The sequence below is a fragment of the Rhea pennata genome, chromosome 2 (assembly GCF_028389875.1).
Source record: "Rhea pennata isolate bPtePen1 chromosome 2, bPtePen1.pri, whole genome shotgun sequence".
Lineage (NCBI taxonomy): Eukaryota > Metazoa > Chordata > Aves > Rheiformes > Rheidae > Rhea > Rhea pennata.
This window is the reverse complement of record NC_084664.1, coordinates 131,002,917-131,018,949: the sequence shown is the minus strand read 5'-3', so window position 1 is coordinate 131,018,949 and position 16,033 is coordinate 131,002,917. Positions and strand designations below refer to the sequence as shown.

The following is a 16,033-nucleotide window of genomic DNA, read 5'->3' as shown; positions in this document are numbered from 1 at the left end:
CATCTCTAATATAACAACTGTAACTAATTTGTCAATTAATATGACCATCTGTTAGCACAAGCAGAATAAAACAAAGCTCTTTCATTCTCCCACTGAGCAAATAGTCTGTAATCCAGAGATTAACAATGAAATGTCACTAATTTTTGACAATTTATTTTTCAGTTTCTATTGTCCCTGTTAGTGTGTGTTATACGCTGTCAATAATGGACATTCTCCTGACTTGTCATTTAAGTATAGGTGCAACATAGCAAAACAACACTGGTGTAAGACTGGATTGTGAATAGCAGGAATTTGGTCTCAGTGGTGTTAACAAGAGTATTTTTATAAGATGCACAACACTTTTTTTGGCACATTAAGAATACTACTTTGTGCCAAAAAAATATAACTGGTGTTAACTTGAATGTGGAGTAAATAACTTTCTCACTTTAGATGTATCCTGTTCTGCATCCTGATGATTGTTGGTGTGGAAACTTAAATGACAAGCGATACTTTTTTTTTGTTATTACAATACTACTGCCTCCATTTGGGAAGGAGTTGGGAAGGGGGGGGGAAAGGAGTATTTATTGCCTTCCCTTATTTGTGCCATAATGTTTCTGTTTTTATGAATCAATTCACAATTGTATTTTGTGGAGGTTGTGGTACTCAACAGGAAAGCTACTTAACTGGAAGCAAAGAAGGAAGTTAGTCATATTAGTGAAGACCAGAAGACAAAAGTGTTTATGTATCATTGTGTGTTTTGGGGGGGAGGGGGGAAAGGGGTAAGGCAACTTTGTTTCTATTCCTTCTGTTTGCATTAAAATGAAGAAATTGCTTTCAGCATTTTTTTTTCCAGATCAACTTCTTTGATACATACATGCGTGCACATGCTGGTTATTCCAGGTTTCTAAATGGTTTTCAGGTGAAAGGGTAACTTGGATAAAATGATAACAGTGAAAGAAAGAATGAAAACAGGAAACAGATGTCTGGTGACGTCGAGTGATTGGATAGCACTTATTCAGCGAACGACGTCTTAGTCACAAGGCAGCTGTATCCTGGTTCTGATACTATAATGCTACAAATACCTTGGAGCCAAAACAGCCACGTTCCTCAAAATCCGGTCATTCTACCATATAAAGGTGATCTTTTATCCTCTTAGAATTGGAGAGGGCAAAAAGGGCCCTATGTTGCCGTATTTAAAATATGCAATATTTGTTTTTCTGTTTACAGTAGCTAGCCTTTTATAACAGTAATTCTTGTTTTATTTACTAGTGAAAAAGTGACAAGGGCTATAGAGGATTTCCTGTTCATTTTATCTCCTGAGGAGCACAAGTCTCCTGGCAACTGCATACAGAATTATCAAAAGCACAAGTGAGTTATTGACAAGGTTTCTAATAAATCCGTAATAAACAGCCTCTGAATGGAATGTCGTTTATATGATGGGCAGGCTCTTTGCAAGACTAAGCCAGCATTGGCATCTAAGGCTAATCTCTTTACTTAAGCATATGTACCATGTTTTCATGTTCATAAGATAAATAATTGCTTTGGATATCCTGTTTTGATGGGGGGGGGATTGTATGCAACAGTGTATTTCACAGCAAGAGAATTGGATCTGCTGTAACAGGAAAAGCATTATCAAGTAGCTGAGGAAAAAGAATTTTGTGCCATAAAATATTGAGAGTCATGTTAATTTTTATTGATAACATATTCTTGAATGCTCTTTGAGAAAAGTGATCACATTTGCAAAGCGGCAATCAAAAGGAAGGCTTCTGAACCGGTACCTACCTTCATAATTAGAAATTGCTTATTTCTTATGAGATAGACTCTACTAACTAGTGTTAGCTAATTAATACTGTACTTAGAGGTTGCTGACTGCAGACTTGAAGCTGATTAACATAAATGCATCTTTCCTTTTATGTTTGCCTACAAAAAATTTGGTACTTTAAAGGGATACTGACTTTTCATTCATTACATTTCATAGTATCATACTCATGTTTAACACCCAGAAGTTCAATATATTGTTCACTGATTTTAAGAAAGCAGTGAGAAAGATGCATAAATTCATAGCTCTGATCTGAATCTTTGCTGGCAGTGTGCCAACATTGTTTTGACATGCGAGCATAATTGATGTTAGTGCTCCAGGAAGTCATATAAAAGTGATCAATTATGAAGATAGCTTCCCATTGGTATTTATTATTTTCTGTTTTATTGATGTATCTTAAAATATTAATGCAAAAACTTAACTTTGCAAAGTTGAGCGAGTGCTGTAAAAATTTCTCACAGTGTATTAATATGGAACAGTTGCACAAGTTCTTACTTGTATGCATCTGAAATACAACAGATGCTGTGTCAGTCCAAAGTGGCCATATATTCTATATGCAGCTTTGTCTCTTAAAATTTCCTGATCCTCAGGGATCAGATCGGAATAGTTCTTTGTAAGTACCAGTTTTATGTGACTTTATGGTGTTGTGCTTTAGTATATGAAAATACAGAGTTAAAAGTCCTGGTCTGGTATAGTTACCAGTTAGAGGAAGATTACGATCTTTATGCTCCTTCATCTCCTAGCCCAAGTGGCCATCTTGGTCTTTTGCAGCAGAAATATGGCATTATCTAAAGAACAGTCAAGCTTCTCGGTTGAACAAACTATCCTCAGATCTATTCCAACCACTTTGGTAATGTTCCTTCTGTTGAATCTGCATCTTTCGAGGTCTCTTCTCACTTCTTCAGTTGCAATTGTGGGAACTACAAGGCTCAGTCATTCTCACAGTGTCATCCTGTCTGGCCCACTCTAAGTTTGAAAATCTGGTTGTTTTATGTGCCTCTAGAGCAGGAAAAGTGTTGATCATTCCTGCATCTGTTTATACGATGGGGTTTTTCATGGCTTGAGTTTCCTGCACTGGTGTTGCTTTTGTTGTTAAAAATGTCAACAGCAATGTTGTTTAGTTGTTAACCTCGTAGATTCCAAGGCGCTTGCAAACAGTGATCTGGAGAACCCTTTAAGCAATAGATTCTGAGTTTATGTGGAGTTGAGAAAAACTCCTACAAGGATACCTGTGAATTTAACTCAGAATTATGTACACAAGATACTAGTCTTGATGGTTAGATGCTTTGCATTTCGATGTGTCACTGCCCAAATCAGTCTCTCATGGCACATTTGGAAACCTGAACTCCGACCTCCGTAAGCTTCATCCTAGTATCCTGGTAGGATTGTGCTGTCTGGTCGAGTTGGCTTTGGAAAATAAGCTGATGTGTAAACTTAAAATAAACTGGTTCTCTATGGACTTTCTTGTGATGAAGTGTAGTTCAGTTTGCTCCCAAAGTGGAGTACCTTGTATAAATTCACTCTTAATATGTAACAGGGATAGATTCTCTACTTGCATTCTTTATTCCTTTTAACATAGCCATGATTCAGAGCTTCAAAAGTTGGAATCTCAGTTCCCTATAAATTTAATGCAGTGAGATACTTTCTATTTCAAAAGTAACGCCAGTCTAGATTCATATGGCTCACATTTAGACAGTTATCAAAGCTTGTTTTATAATAAGTGGAAATCTGATGGGTATGTTCAGTGGAGCCTGAAGAATGATTGGGTTAATCCTGAAGCAGATAAGCAATCAATAAATTGCTGTCTAGCTTCTTCTAACTATAAAGGTAATTTTAACATATAGTGTGTTTTTATACATCTAAACTTAAATATGAAGGGCTGTCTTCAGTGACAAAAGTTGCTTGAAGTTAATGATTGGGGTATCTCCTCCAGGATCCATGTCACCGGTGTGAAGTACCTAATACATGCTGTAAACCTGGCTCATCTTTGGGAACTATTGAATCTTCGTATAGTAGATTGTATTTGTCTTTGAAAATAAGCATGCTGATCTAAGAAAACCAAGCTGGAGCAAATTCTGCTGTGACAAGAGATGAAATGCTAGCAATCAGGTTATCAATGTTATTGTGCAGCTATAGGGCATAGCAGTTTTTCCAGGATGCAGAAGTCAGTGGCAACCCCAGCTAGAAGCCTCTGGCTCTCTCACAGTGGATGACTCCCAGCTCTGTATGGTATTGCCATTCAAAATTTGTTTGCCTACTCTCTTGATACCTGTTTAATAAGTTGCTAATATCTGTGCTATCTTTAAAGTACACATTTTCTGTGAAAGCAAGCCTTGGAAATTAAAGCCACCTGCACTTGCAAATTAGGGAAAATGGGAGAAGAGGGTAGCGCCCTTAATGTGCCTGCTTTGGCAAGTGGTGCTTGTGATTACCAGAAAAGGTGACCAAGATATTTAAACACACTCACTGTGCTCTGAGAATAAGTCGTCCAATGTGTCTCAGGGTCCTCAACGCAGAACAGCTGTGATGAATGGTGATCTTTATACATAAAACAGATTCAAGACTGATCCTTCTGCAGGTCTTAACTTGCCATATCTTCTATTTTCAATGATTTCTGGGTCCCTGAAACCCAACAGCCTTGTTTGTTGTTCTGTGCGTAGGCAATTATTTACCTTTTTCTTTGCAAAGTAAATCACACTAATCCCCACAGCAGACAGTCTGGGTATGGGCCATGCATTAGACTTGAGACTGTTCCAGTGAAAATATTATCCTACTAGTTTTATGTTGAGCTTGGCTGGCATCAGATTGCTGCCTCCCTGACTTCCAGGACTTGCAAAATATCTGGGCTAATTGTGGCTTTCTTACTGTTTTTTGTTATTGCTGTGTGTTTGTTTGTTTGTTATTGGAAGACACCCTTACAAGTTCAGCATTCAAGATAGGTGCTCACTATAGGGAAATCATGAAATGAATTACCCTAGCCAGGATGTAAACACGCTGCCTGTGTCAGTATCTGAGGGAATCAAATATTGTCTTCATTAATTGTGGAAAAGCGTATCTATCTATTAAGACAGCCTAGGCAGAAAATGGAGGGCTATAAGCAGTCAAATCATTTTTGCTGCATCTTGTGAAAAATGCATGTTTTTCCAGCCTAAACTGTTGCTTTCAGTGGAGCGAAGCCATGCCCAGAAACTGCAATTGCAATAGATCCGTACAGGCAGTAACTCCCAGTGAGCAGGCAGTGATTTGCAGCTGTGGTAGTGTAGTTGACTCTAGCAGGAAAAAAAAAAAAAAAAAGAGAGAGACAATCTTCACAGATCCGGGAAAATGAGAAACAAAGCATAATAGTCTCCACTGGAAGAAATTCCAAAACCATAAATGTACTAGTATGCTGCAAACACTGCTCAGACTCTGCTGCATTGCTGATTTGCTTTTGCTGACTATACTGTTATTAACTGTAAGTGTTCCAGAAATCATTTAAAGAATACGCTTTAGGTTTTCTTTGTTGTCCTTAGTTTTCAGCTCTGCAGGAATCTTGTTTCCATGCATTGTTCCTGTATCCAAGAAGGCTAGAAATAAATTTAAAACAAAGTTGGAGCCAGCATTTTCATGCATTGGCATGATTCCAACAACTGGTGTTTTAAGACCAACAGTAAATATTGTGAGCCTTGCAAAACAGTTACTGATTCATTACTTATGCCCTGCTGATTTTATTCCTCTGGCTCCCTGGTTCATTGTTTCAGATCTTCTACAGTCTCTGCACTTGACCTCCAGTGTCCAGTCTCCTCAGCGTGAAAGAAACATTCAACATTTCCCTGCAGGTAACATGTATTATATTATCCAGTGACCATTCAACACAAATTATGCAACCATCCCACACAAACAACATCCTCTTCTCACTCCTCTCCCCATTTTACAAGGCCACTAAGCTCATTAGTAGTGTAGGAATTGCATCTGCTCACTGGATAGGGAGAAGTTCTTCTGGTGCAGACAAGGCTGACACCTAGTGACCAGATGCATTTATTCCTATGGGAATTCACTGAATTCAGTGACTATTCACTCTTTTAATCTGGGAGATTTAAACTTCAGAGTGAACAGCTCATTTATTCCATCATTGCTTTGGGGCTTTGTTTTTAGCATAGTCTTCCAAAGATTAAATTAAGGTCGCTTGGAAGCTTGTTTAAACATTGGAGCCCTGAAGGTTTTGCTGGTAGTCTCCTGGGAGTGCCGCCTGCAGCTGCCCTAAGCAAGCTGTGCAACAGCCAACGCCAATCGCCAGGACATTCAGCTTAAGGTCCTGATTTTATTTTCTTTCCTCAATAAAATCGTGGCTGTCTGGATTCTCTTTGCACATCCCGCTTTAGAGAATCCAACGTTAAGCACGGAGGGATATTCTCCGAGTCGTAGAATTTTCTGTTTACTGATGTCTGCCTCCCAAGCAAAACTCCTGACAAGGCTACTGCCACCCGAAAAGCACTACCTTTTCCTTTACCATGGCAGATCCTGATGGAAATACTATGGCTGAGCAAATTTTCTGTTAAAGATGAAGAGTAAAAGCTAACTAAAAGGCTAAGTTCCAGAATGCTTCTGTTTTTCTTTTTTTTTAACCTAAATTTTCAAGCTTATAACATACTGCTGATTATGTGTGATTTTTGCTTAAAAAAAAAAAAAAAAAAAAAAGTAACCATATAAATTTGGGGAAACAACCTTCCCAGTGTAACCAAAGCAACATTTTTCGTTGTAAGAAAAATCAGACTTCAGCCTGTGATGTTCTGAATTGCCCCCACGCTAGTGGGCTTCACATGAAACCCAAGCTGTAGGCCTAAAGAGGAGCCCTCAGGACTGGGTCTTTTGTCTTTCAAATGTTTGTTGAATGTTGAAAATATAAATTCTGGTTGATTCAGTGTAGCTCTTTGCTACTAGCACAGCATTTGGCTATACGAAGAGTCAAGAGCACAGTGTTTTTCTGTGGTTGAGAGAAAACTTTGGTTCTTCCTGGATGAAATACCTAGGAACTTGTACCAGCCTTGTGCTGCTGAATGGAAAAAGCTGCCTTTTATTTTTTTTTTTCTTTTTCTTTTTCCCTCCCTCCGGATAATTATTTACATCTGAGTCATTTTCCATGCAACTTAGATTCTGTATCCGTGGTATGTTTCTAATTAACCCATGAGAAAAATAAAGATTCTGTATTTTAAAATCCACTGTATTTTCATCAGCTAACCATCAGTGATTGGAATGTTTCTCTGGAGGCATGGCTGACATATTCCTGAGGCAAAAATCTCTTTATCAAAGGCAGCAGATTGAAATCTCTAAGCAATATCAACCTTGAAACAGTCATTGCGTTTCTGTAAGCTTGGGATTCAGATACTCTGATGCTTTATGCATGAAACTTCACTTTTATGCAAAGTAGTCTGCAAAGTTGTGGCTTATTTTTCTTTTTATATTGTTGTAGTTTTCACAGGTTTCTGTCAGGTTTCAGGACCCCGAGGGCGCTGGCAGGCTGATCCTGGTGCCCACCCAGTCACATCCTCATCCCCGTGGCAGTGCCCGACGCTGCCCCCGGGACCCCGCGGCGCCTGGGCATCAGGAATGAGAACGGCAACACTTTACACCCAAATGTAATGCAAATATTTTCCTTCTTTGAAAAACTAACAATGGAATTTGATACGTGTCTCAAAACTGCTGCCTGCTAATATTTACCTGAATGAAAAATTGCATGTTTTTTTCACCTGCATTTGCAGCTCTCCTTGGTTTCTTCTCCACAGTGAGTTTACCAATGAGGTTAAAAGGAAATTCATGTGCATAGTCAGTTTGAATAATTATCTTAAAAAATCTTGAAAACTGACTTAAATTCAAAGATAATTTTACTCACACTGGAAAGCTAATGCTGTGTTATGCTCATTCAGTCACAGACAGTGACTTGACCCGTCTTAGTCATAAAGAGAACTCAGGTTCTTAATTTTGAAAGCTAAATATTCAGAAGACCTTGACTGTGACCTTTAAGTTTATAAGGAGCACAGGATCAGGTCTTTAATGACTCCCCTTCTTTGCATTTGTTTTTGAGGTAATGGGAGTTTTGCTGATCAGTTAGACTAAGCCACTTGTTTTCCTTACTTCAGACCGTAAGTGCAAGATTCCTGTCTTTGTTCCCAGCAGTGTTATGGGGAAAAATAAGTTAACGTTTTCCAGTGTCGAAGTACCTTCTTGTGATTGTAGGGAGTAAAGCAGGGCACTGATTAACAGCTGTGTCTGCGTGGACAGTGAGGGTAGCTGCAGGCTTGCCCTGTCCGCACTCGGAGCTGGCTGGATGTGTTTGGGACGCCGGTGCTGGCGAAGAAGCAGGAGAGGAGCTTTAAGGTGATGCCATGGCCCCGTGCGATCAGCTCGGTTTAGGGCAAGCAGAGCGTTCGTGGCTGCAGCTACTGTGCTGTTTCTCCATCGAGCAGGCTCAACACCCGCAAACCGTCAGGCGGTGAGGTTGGCTGACAGATGCGTTGAGCTGTAATAATTGTGTTGGTCTGGCTGTATCTGTAGGTGCTTAAATTCTATTTAAATCCCATTTGGGTCGCTCTAATCCATTTGTGGTCCTGGGCCTTAGTGATTATCTCTGCTCACACAAGAGGGAAATTTAAGCCCAGATGCCTGAGTGTCAGGTTAGGCGTTAAGCTGCAGCGCTGCTTGTCTGTCACTGCAAACTCTGTTACAAGCCGTGAATGATACATCTATTCTGCAGGCACCGCAGCACATGAACTAGTACTAGAGCTCTTTTAAATGGGTTTAGCAATGACTAGTGCTAACATTACAGCTGGAAAAAAGCTCGATTGGGGTTTTACACCTGGAAAATCTACCCAGAGTCTCAGGCAGCTTTATAAATCCTGTGCTGTATGTCTGATCAGCCTGAAATCAGATGTAGTATACAGCACTAGCAGCGTAGACACAGGAATACTCGCAGACATAGCCATAGGAAAGCACTCAGTGACACCCTCCAACATGCTTAAAACTGTCCCTGACCCACCCCTCGTGTGCTTATAGTCCTCCAGCAATGTTAAGCACTGGAGAAAGGGACCCCTGGAGAGCTTTGTGATCCCAGCGTGGGCTACAGCACTCCCCGCACCAGCGTCCTAAGCAGATGGGGAGCAGGTTGTCAGCCCACCTGGCTCCCTGCACTGAACTGCTTTGCTGCTGGGTTAGGAGCTGGAAGCACATCCAGTAAGGAGAGCTGTGGATGAGGGTGAGGCAGTAGTCTAAAAGGAGAAAGCCAATGCTACCTGCTCAGCCTTCCTCTGAGGAAAAGCAGCAGCAGACAGGTCTCAGACATATTCGAGGTGGAAATCTCTGTCCTGTTGTTCCACCTGGAAGCCTACAAGCTCAGTAGTGTGGAGGCACTGTTCCCTTTCTGGAAGAAAAGCCATATGATTAAGACTAGGGTATAGATTTTAAGAAGGGGTAGCTTTGAAAATGAGTTGGGCTGTCTCTTTTAATATTTTCCAATTAATTATTGAGGCAAAGTTGTTCTTCCTGGGACAGAGATAGTGACTTGCCAGTGAGCAGTTTGCACACCTCTGTCTAAAGTCTGGAACGTCTGTGCATGAAGGACACTTTGCTAATGCGTTACCGTGGGACTACACTCTCATCTGTCCTCCAGAGGAACTCACCTAAAGGTTCCCAATGTCAGCTGTACCTTGTAAGTGGTTCCTTTCCCTGAATAATTGCAAATGAAACGAGACCAGCATACCAGAAGAGCTTGATCTTTCAGACTCAATTGCCTTTGTAAGAATTTTGCATACAGCATTGGGGAAAAAAAATATGGTCATATAATCCTGATGTTTTTCTTCTGATTTTCTTAAGCATCCAAAATTTCAAGCGCTTCAGTGAGACTTTTTTGAACTATTGAAGGAATTGGGCCATTTATTTATATACTTCCTTTTTTACTTCACAAGGTTTTCCACCAATTCACTTGGCTTTTACCTGTATTTTATTCATAATGTGACTGCATTCATCATACATTTGCAATTATAGAGACATTTCCTAACCTCAGTCACAGCCAAAGAATTGTGCAAGTTAAAGCTAAGTGTACCTACTTGATCTTAGTCTTCTCATGGTTCAGCATTTCTGCCCATTGCACATTCACTTGAATTTTACCCAGCTTTCTTCTAAAAATACCAAGTAGTGAAACTTCAAATATCAGATTGTATTGCCGAGGTTCTTTATTTCTTCTAGTGGCAGAAAACCATCAGGAAGTGCATGATCTACACTGAAACACTATGGAGAGACCTTTGAGTTTCTATCTCTATCCACTAATACTCATTATTAGAAGAAAGCAACTGTGATTATTTCTGCTTACAGTGTCAAGATTTTGACTTCTTTTTGAAAAAAATTGGAAGAAATTTTTAATGCCACTTCCTAGTAGAAGCATATCAACTAATCTAAGTGAAGAGAACACAGGGAAGTGCAGCTTCATGCCCTAAGCTGTACAGTGCAGAGACATTTAAATAATGATGCATCTTTCGTAGTCCCTAAGAAGTAACTGAATTGTTTTGGATATTTGAGCAATTCATTCAGATTGTTAGCATGAACAGAAAACTGTTACTAAAAGAAAAGTCAAAGGGGAAAGATAACTTTTTCTTTCATATGAGGCCTTTCTTATGACATGGGAGAAACTTTAAAGGTTATTTAATTTCCTGGAATTTAAATGTTTTCTCTCCTCCGTTCCCCCATTTCCACCAGCTCTGTGCCATCCTTTCTAGGACTCTGAGGCCTCTCTGACCATGTGACAAACCTCTCTGCTGATCCCATGGGACACAGGCCACTCCGACTCATGGCATAATTCATTTTTGATTAAGCCCTCCCTGTCTGGATCAATTAGATATCTTCCTTGTTTTTTTTTTTTTTTTGTTTGTTTTATTTTGCTTTCTTCCATATTCAATCTGAAAACAAATCTACACTGAAGCATACTTTTTTTAACCCCTAGCTGACGATCAGAATCCCATCAGCAAGCTATTCCCTGGGTATTAATTTCTTTTGGTCAAAGAATAAGGTATGTAAGCCACTGATTTTTCTCAAGCTGTGGCTTGCAAGTCATAAATAAGCTATCATGCTAAACAATCTTTACAGCGTTTTCAAATAAAGCTTCGACCTGGATGCATGACAGCTTACAATATTTTTGGACGATTGCTAGGAGTCCACTGGGCACAACGTTTGGGAGGCCCAGGTACAGCAAGAGCTGGCAGCGCCTGCACAGCCACTTGTTCAAGAGCCGGCAAAGTTCAGCCACAGATCCAGTCACGAAGGAAATGAAATATGCTTTGGTAGCTAATACTAACACCAGCTGACACTCCTGTAACATGATGGCTCCTTATCATAACCTCTCACAGTCACAAGCGGCGTTCCTTTGCTTTAGGAGGATGCTACAACCAAGTTTTCCTGTTTCGGTTCAGTTTCCTAAGGGAACAAACACTGTGCAACTGCACATGCTTGCCTGTCTGCTAATCCTGCTGATCTAGCTGGATAGAAAAAAGAGACTAATGTGTTCCCCACATCAAGACAGGCATAAATATGAATTCCTCTCATTAGACTACAGAAAATTTAACTCCAAGTTTTAAGCCAGAGAAGCTGGACTTCCGTAGCTGTGCTGCTCTGAAATTATTTGTGTGGGCATACACATCCCTTCCCTGCCGCTGGCTGAAGGATGCGCACAAACATGCTGACCAGAGAGGGGAATCCACAAATCATCCCGTCAGAAGCAACACGGAAACAAAAGCATTTTTTCCCTAAAAATTTTTTCTGCAGCGGCAGCAATCTTAATGTTATATAACACTGGTAAAACCAACGCTTTCCGTCGCAGTGTGATTTACGTGAAGCTGACAGCCCTTCAAGGTTAAAACGCCGTGGCAGTTAGAACCCTTCGCTTTTACATCATGAAGTTCCCAGCTTCCGAAAGCATTCAGAATGTATTTGACGAAGTTCGCACGTGGAATTTCTATGCTGATCTGTGCCAGTTACCTACTTCTCTTCGCTTACACTCTGACTGCACTTTTTTCCTCGCTTACTGCTCCTTGACAAGACAGATTTTGATGCTCAGTGGTATCGCAGACAGACAGCTTTCGAGTGCATATACTGAGAATACGAAAGACAAGTAGCTACTGCTAGCCTAGTATATATATTACATTAATAAGATCATTTCCTAATTTTCTCTGAGAGGAACAGTCATCCTTTTTCTAACTTATCCCATCTGCAGCTTGGCTTATTGATTACTCAGATAAACACCAAGCATGATGTTTAGCCTAAACTTCTTCCCCAGATGTGGACTGCTTTCCATTTACCTGGAAACATCCCTTCTTTCTTTTAGTTCTCTTTGGGAGAGGAACCAGCTTCTTTTCTGCCCTGGCTGGAGTTAAGAAAGTGCACCTGCCTCTGTGAGTCAGCAGGAAATTAGGAGGTAAATCAGCTATGCAGAAGCACCAGCAGAGCCAGAGTGTGTTTCACTGCTCAAGAAAGAGGTTGGCTGGTATGTTGCTGACTTCCTGGCCTCTCTCTAGGGGATTTAGCCACCAAAATGTTCTTATTCCTTAAAAGAGCAGGACCCAGAAGAAGGGGCAGCTGACTACTCATGGAGGAAGGTAGGAAGACCTGGCTTGTCTTCCAAGGACAACGCAGATGAAGGTGGAGAGTGGCAAGAGGTAAGGAGGAAGCAGGCACCAACGGGCAGCCTCTAGCCTGTAGAAGTGTTTTTTAGCCCTCTGGGGTTGTGCCATCAGTTAAGAAAGCAGTCAACATGTGAAGTCCTTCTGATGCCTGCACAGGACTGTTGCAATTGTGGCTTGCAAAGCTCTGAGCGTGTAGTGGTACCAGGCTCTACTTGCAAGAAGATACCTCCGTGGCTGTACTGCAGGAGGTATGCCCATGAACTCTCTGCCGCTTTACAAGAAGTGAGAATTAAGGCTGAAGTCTTTGTTTTTCTTTAAAACTACCTGCACAGATTAATGTAGAGAAGTGTCTAAGCATGACGGTTATTAATGACCACTGGGGGGAGATATTATCCCAGCTGTTCTGCGCCAGCTGGGCTTGTTACTATTCCTGAGCTACCAGAGCAAGCACTTCAATTCTTGGTTAAGTAGTTACTGTGATTAAAATCTATATAATTTGGGATGAAAAGTCTCTAAGGTGCTTTGAGGTTGTAACATTTAAAAATGTGGTTTGCACCAAAACAGAAAGTACTATTTAAAAATAGAGGAAGTACAGCTTCTCTGAGATATCTTTTTATAATAAATTGATCATGAAAGCTTTTAACACTTTCAGTCAGGCGTGGAGATTAATGAGGCAACAACTTCTGGGAGAAGGAAAGAGGAGTTTTAAAAGATAACAGTTAGCAAATAGGAAATCTGCTGCTCTAGTACCTTTACATTTCCTGGTGTTAAAAACTGCAATATTTGAGGATCTTTGAGGATATCTGTAAGTCAAAAATGGTTAGATGAATACTGTCATTACAAAGAAATAATTAAACTGTGTCGAACATTTTAAGCTTGTTAGAAGTATTAGACAGATAATACAAAAAGGCCCTTTTTTTCTTCTTTCTTTTTTCTTCTTTATTTTAAAAGATTTAAGTAGCAATGAAAAGTACTAATTAAGCATAATATGTTTGGACTAGTTTTCAAGGGGGTTAGAGTTGTATTACGCTACTACTTTCCTTGCACTCACTCTGCAAACAGTGCCACTAAGATGCTTGTGAAGTTACTGCTTAGTGGGAGTAGTGGGAGTGAAGTTATTTCTCTAGGGCTCTGCTTGCAAATTAAAGATATGCTGAGACTTAGTCTTCTGTGCATGAAAGCAGTACCAAACAGCCAAATGCTAGACAAGTAACTGGGGAAAGTCAACTGTAATACAAATGAATGATTTTTTTTGTATTTGTTTCTATAAATAAAGTGTAATGAGAAGTCAATTTTGTGATGTGCATTCTGTGTTTGTAACATGGCATGAGACACTAAGCTGCCTACTGTGAAGGAAAAAGGCATCTATTCTCTTTCACCCAAAAATCAAATCACTCGATGGACCTAGCCACAATATGGCCAGTTCTCCAGTGTTACAAACAGGTAAAGCTGTACATGAAATATAGATCTGTCACCATCTGGTTGTTAATAGGTAGTTTTAAGCTAAGAAGACAGAAAGCAATCACTTTAAGTCAGTGAGGCTTCTAATTCTTCTTCATATGGCATTCAGGAGAGATGTGAATAGTTATGTCATTCAGCACACACTCAAGATATCAGTCTCTCCAGCTTAAATCCAGCCTTACATGCTAAAGTGGAAGAGCAAGAAGAATATCCAGCTTGCAGAGCAATTGCCATTTCTGGTTGCTTCAGATGGCTTTGGAGTGGAAAGGAAGAAGAAAAAGGGCTCCTGGCACGTGGAGCCACATAAGCGCTCTCTCCAGCACAGTCGAACTGGCTAAACATTGGAATAGAAGGTACTCTTTCTTTAAATGAAGAGTAACACGTGAGACTTTGCTTTAGAGATCAATAAATGTAGTTTGTTGTTTCAGAAAGCAGAGGAGATTCCTGTGGTTTCTATCAATGAAGTTGTCATTTCTTTGAAAAGATAGTTGGAATCAAACGCTGAGCAGACAAATAGTGGAGTTCTCAAGCTCTTCTGTTACCCAATGACTTTGGTATGGTTTTTAGGTAAAACCATGGATTAGCACATGCAATGCAGACCAGGTTGCAAGAGGAGTTCCCAGATACCAGTGAGTCTTGTCCATGTCTTAAACTGAGGTATTGCTGTTTCAATACTCTGTTCAAGTGTGGACAAGGAAGATTAAACCCTGTTCTTTGCAGAACTGCCCACAGCACTTCCACAGATTTTGTGATACTGCACAATGGATGGAGATTTGGAACAAAAACACTGGTACAGGTTCAGTTACTTATGAATTTAGACATTTTTCTGTGTAGAGCCTCTTGTAATATAAAGAAAATCCCAGCTGAGGCAATCTTCTACTTATTTATTTCAGGATCATATGAACAGGCAGAGAATGTCCTAAGCTTTGTTCCTAGCACCCAGTTTGACAAGCTGTCCAGAGTCAGAATAACCCTGGCCTCATACTTCTTCGTAAAGTCTCCTGCTGAGTGTAAAATATGGCTGTCTTGCAGTTTGAATAAGGCTTTTAATATGCCATGGGATGTCACGGTCCACAGAGATGGAATACAGTGTTCTGCTTGCTGTGAAATAGAAAAAAAGCTAACCAAACTGGTTTCTTCCTCCTAAGTACATAGCAACTGATCTGAAGTTCAGTCACTGAGACTTGAAAAAATATCAACCTTGATCATACACACAAAGTATTTGACGGATGGATTTAGTCTTTCCTCAGCACAAACATCTATTTTGCACTAAAACTAATTTGAGTTTAGTTAATACAGTGAAGTTAAATATATTGTCTTTTCTCCCAGGACATCGTTAGCAGATGGTGCAGTAAGGTGGATGTTTTTTCTTTGAATTAAGCTCTCTGGAGAGAATCTTCAGAGTGCTCAGAGAAATCGTGCTATTCTCAACATTATAATGGGGCTAGGAGCGGGGAATTTTTATCTCAGAATATAGAGGAAAACAAATCTTAAAACCAGAGCTCTGCTCTGCTCCGCTGCTCTGCTCTGGTTGAAGGAGCTCAAGTGCCGACTCCCTGCTCCTCACGCCTCTGCGCAGAGGCTCAGGTTGCTCTGACAAAGTGGTGGAGTCGGCGACAGTGGGCTGATGCAAACGTGGCTGAGCAGAGGAGCACCTCAGGATCGGCAAGCAAAGTGTGTAGCATCAAACGTTTCCAGTGCTGTGGGTATTCCTGCTGGTCTCCCATTGCCTTTTTTCACCTCTTCATGGTGCAGAGCTGCTAGCTGCAGTGCAATTAGGAGATGCTGGACAGGTACACGTCCTGATGGAGGCCTGTCTGTGGAAATGGCCTTTAGCTGGTGATGAGATTTCAAGAAGAAATAAAGCGCCTTTGATCTGTGCTGAGTTTTGTCCACTGAATGTGAAACCTGGTCAGAAAGCCTTTAGTGAAGGACATGGCTGCAGGCTGGGTGCCTAATGCTAAAGGATGTTGAGGAATTGGTGGGATAGCTTAAACGTATCTTCTGGAAATCCTTGCTCTTCCTCTCACTGCCTGTACCAAGGACAACATTGGCACAGCCCTGATTCTGAGGATAATATTACTTTTCAGCATTTTGCAGCTTCCAAGCCAACATTGAGCTGTATTTTCTT

The 16,033-nt window shown here is 40.5% G+C and overlaps 1 long non-coding RNA gene across 1 annotated transcript; it reads left to right on the top strand.

Annotated features, from left to right (window-relative positions):
- The first annotated feature begins 1,029 nt into the window (after nucleotides 1–1,029).
- Nucleotides 1,030–5,611, top strand: LOC134136415 (uncharacterized). The gene is made up of 3 exons (XR_009957503.1): nucleotides 1,030–1,115; nucleotides 1,249–1,347; nucleotides 5,539–5,611. It is a non-coding gene; the product is annotated as an uncharacterized LOC134136415 (long non-coding RNA).
- The last annotated feature ends 10,422 nt before the right edge of the window (nucleotides 5,612–16,033 follow it).